The sequence below is a fragment of the Bidens hawaiensis genome, unplaced genomic scaffold (assembly GCF_021521415.1).
Source record: "Bidens hawaiensis isolate Kalapana, Puna unplaced genomic scaffold, B.hawaiensis_p1.1 tig00053263_1, whole genome shotgun sequence".
Taxonomy (NCBI): domain Eukaryota; kingdom Viridiplantae; phylum Streptophyta; class Magnoliopsida; order Asterales; family Asteraceae; genus Bidens; species Bidens hawaiensis.
This window is the reverse complement of record NW_027499600.1, coordinates 37,680-41,969: the sequence shown is the minus strand read 5'-3', so window position 1 is coordinate 41,969 and position 4,290 is coordinate 37,680. Positions and strand designations below refer to the sequence as shown.

At 34.4% G+C, this 4,290-nt stretch overlaps 1 long non-coding RNA gene across 1 annotated transcript; it reads right to left on the bottom strand.

Moving 5' to 3' along the window:
• Nucleotides 1–2,965: 2,965 nt before the first annotated feature.
• On the bottom strand, nt 2,966–3,880 carry LOC143600064 (uncharacterized). Its single transcript, XR_013147410.1, has 3 exons — nt 3,676–3,880; nt 3,355–3,590; nt 2,966–3,238 (listed from the first exon to the last, which is right to left on the bottom strand). It is a non-coding gene; the product is annotated as an uncharacterized LOC143600064 (long non-coding RNA).
• Between the last annotated feature and the right edge of the window lie 410 nt (nt 3,881–4,290).

Below are 4,290 nucleotides of genomic sequence, written 5' to 3'. Positions count from 1 at the left end.
AGGTAAGCAAAACCCCATATGAGATATGGCATGGGCGAAAACCCAATTTGTCTTTCTTTAGAGTATGGGGATGCGATGCTTATGTCACTAGTGATTCTGACGATAAGCTCGATCCTCGCGGCGTAAAAGTTGTTTTCGTCGGATACTATAACCAAAGCGGATATTATTTTTTCCATTTTGATACAAATGTGATTTCTATCAAAAGGAAGGGCCACTTTCTCGAGAAGGAAAATTCTCGATCGAGGAACTGGAGATAATATTGTCGATCTTGAAGAAATTCAAGAACTACAAACTACCGCTGAGGAAGTTGGAACGTCTGAACAAGTTGTTGTTGCTGATACATCAGACATGAACACAAGCGTTCGCAGAAGTAATAGGACTCGCGTGCCGAATTCTAAATACCTATGACATCTAGATGGTCCCGAGGTCCTCTTAGTAGCCGAGTCAAGCGACGAACCTACTAATTACAAATTTGCTATCATAGATCCGGAATCTGAGAAATTGCAAGATGCCATGAATGCCGAGATGCAATCTATGCATGACAATCAAGTCTGGAACTTGGTTGAGCTACCCCCAAGTGTCGGGCAGTAGGGAGCAAGTGGATTTTCAAGAAGAAAATCGACATGCATGGAAATGTAGAGACTTATAAAGCATGGCTAGTCGCGAAAGGTTTTACTCAAACTCAGGGTATTGACTATAAGGTGTGATGTTTATAACAAATTTTTAATTCATGTTGGTTAAATATGTAGTTCATTGAGCTTTAGTCAATTTTCTTATCGAATGTCTCTTTGATTTACTGGTTGAATATGAATATGAACTCATGGTAGACACATGCCTTGCTTTACGCTAACTACACACTTATTAGTTTATGAATTTTAAATTTTTTACTTTTAATTGTTTTTCTAAACATTGTATTTCGTATCTTATTTTGGTTTATCTTTATGTCTGATAATAATTTCCTTTCGTACCAGTATTATTTACAACTAAATATCATGTTATCGTCCTAGAAAAAACATATTACAAATTACAATATAATATAAAATTATATATGTTTGTTAGACGATTTCTATACGTCCACCCGTGTCGTGCACGGGTCAAATAAGTTAGTATATTGTTAATTGAAGAATATATTTCAACTATTAGCCTTGCATGTTGTCCACGCGATTCCGTGGGTTTGCATATTTCATAAACAGTAGACTATAAAAAAATTATAAAAAATGCATGTAAACCCAATTGACGACATATATACATCCAAATATTCACGTTTGAATATTGTTTGTTAGAATGGTGAACTGGTTAACGTAGTCAATGCTTTTTTAAAAGGTAAATGGTGAAGCAGTTTTGATGACTATGTTCATGTTTCGACCAATTGTACAGTATCATTAACAGTTTTAAACAAAGGTTATATCGAAACATATACAAATATCAGGCACTTCGCAATTGAATAATCGAATCTTTATAAGCATCGCATTTTAAAAGTTATAAGAGTAAAACAAATAGAAAATAAAAAATGTTAGTGATTTACAAGGCATACCATGATTTGTAAAAATTTATCTTGAAAAAGTTAAATAGTCCAAATGTTACGTTTTGTAAGAATATGGAACACCCATTACTAGATGCTCTTGCAAGTGCTTTAAGCAATAACAAATGATTGATCAATTAGAAAAACTGTGCTGAATTGTGATACTAATCTCTATACCATTAGGATATCCAGACTTGTGATTAAACAAAGATTCGTAAAAAAATATTGCGTGTTCTCCATGATTTAGTATTTCAATTCACCAAAATGTTAAGATTTTTATTTCAGATTTTAAAGAAGATATACATATGCTCAATGTTGTAAAACTCCCGAGTAGGCGGCCGAGTGCTCCCCGATTACTCCCCGCCTAGATCGAGTACTCCCCGCCTCGGCCGAGTACTCCGTAGGTATTTTCCGAGTAATCCCCGACTACACCCGAGTACTCGCGACTCCCTAGTCGACCGTCTAGGACCGCCTAACGGATTTTACAACCATGCATATGCTCCTTGTTTAAGTATATTAATTCACCTAAGTATTGAAGTTTGTAAGAGATTTTCGCCCGCTTATCAAACATTAAACTAATTTAAACAATCGGCCAAGGCATTTTTAACTAATTTCTTTCATTATATAATATTTTCTGATAACATTAAACTCTGTTACTATTTATATTAATTTGTAAGCTTGTAATTTTGTGTTACTTCAACAAACGCATCAATTATTTTAAATACTTATACCCATATTTATGCGTTTAAATAAACCATGAAGATATCACATATTCGTTGTAGACAAGTGTCACTCCACGTGTATGTCTCTGTAAGGTTTTAGACCAGAATGCTCTTAATATCATCAAGAGCATTATCACAACAATGTTATATCCCTTGTCTGTTGGGTGAATAGAATCCCAGAATAAGTATTTCGAGTCATCTAGGCATATCAGGCTGAGTTCATTACACAAAAGCCCAAACTCTATTGTTTCAGTTCCGCAACAGTCTTTGTCTATTACCTTAAAGCCTGCAAATGAACAAAGGAAAACAAGGGATTAGGGGGTAACTTATTTAGTTTTATGTCCTTATACAGAAATCAAATTAAATTTTAATAATTTATTATGTAATAAATGTTTTTAGGTCATGAATTAAGCTAATTATATATCTTGTGTTAAATTTAAAGATAAAGTTATTTTGAACATAATAATTTTACATATAGTTGTAGCTCTTGCTCTAAACTGTAGTATTAATTTGCAACAAGTTAAACCAAAAATTGAATAATGGGCTGTGTTTATTTGAAGACTTAAAAGCTCGTGTTATATGCATGAAATAATTTTTGGGTCCATGTCATGTTAGATTTCTTCCCAATCCTCAAGCATCAGGTATTTAACACAACTACTTTTTTGGTATTCAACTAGAATATTAGTTACGACTAGAACATGCATGCATGCATGCATACATACATACATACATATATACCATATTTGAGAGGATTTTCGATGATATCTTGCACAATCTTGAAGTAAGCAACCATAATAAACCTTGACAGAGGGAGGCTGCTACCAAGAAATTGGATTCGACGGTTTAGCATTGTGTTGAAGGTTTGTGCTTCTTCATTTAACGGGTCTCCACATTTTCTAATTAATCCTCCCTCTAAGGTTCGTCCGATTGGAAAACATCCAATTATCAGTGTGTTGAAGAAAACCATCTTTCTTGCTCCCAATTTGTGCATTTCCTTAAACACATATTTGAAATGTTAGCACGTACACACGGTAACTAGATCAAGGAATTACACAAGGACGGTAATATGACAACAAACACACTTCTCCGAAAACTAACGCAAGGAATTACCTGTATAAACTCCGTTTCCTTTTCTACTAACAAACTAGCATAAGCAGTCGTGTTGTATTGAATTCTTCTTACTGGAATAGCAGTGTAACTTTAACCCAATCGTTGGTGCTGCTTGTCACCAAATACAGACTTTTGCTTATTATGTTATTGGCTTCTTCTTCTCCAACAATCCCTTTGAGCTTCACATCAATGTATTCTTTGAACATTTCTACTTGATCTGGTAATGACAAAACATTCTAATGGCCATACACCGATGAGAAGTTAAAAAAGGTGAAACAGATAGCTCGCCGAAAAATATAATAGCAAAAAAAAAATGTATACCTGCAGTTTGTTTGTTGTGGTGTCCAAACCAGAGCCAGCAGAAGCAAATGATACACCGGTAACCATGTCATCACCTTGTAGAGAAGGGTCCAAATATGCTGGAAGATAATCTCACACTCCAAGTTTCTCAGCTTGATATCAAATAGTTAAGTTTTTAGTGGTCAGGCAAGTTATTTTATAAGTACATGTATTACATTAATTTTGTTCAAATTACTTACCCAAGCAGTCAGCAAGTGGCTTATTATTTGTAAATCTTCCTGTTGGTTTCCCACCAATAAAATCCTTTCCATGGGGAGGAAAATCAGCCTTCATGATCGTCTTTAAAAAGTTATTGTTCCTCGAATCGAAGTAAGAATTTCCAAATGCTATGACTGCTGGTACTAAGCTATCTTTAGGTATATTTGTCGTTGCCTCGCTGTTGCATAAACACGGAGACAAATAGAGACAAATGAGAAAGGCCTTAACAACAGAAGGCAGCATTTTTCTAGATATTAATTGATACTAGAACAAAAGAATATAATAACACTTCACGTCCAATGTTGTACTATATATATAGATGAATTTGGTCTAGACCATGCTAGTGCATGTGAATCATGTGATAAAATATAAACTAAA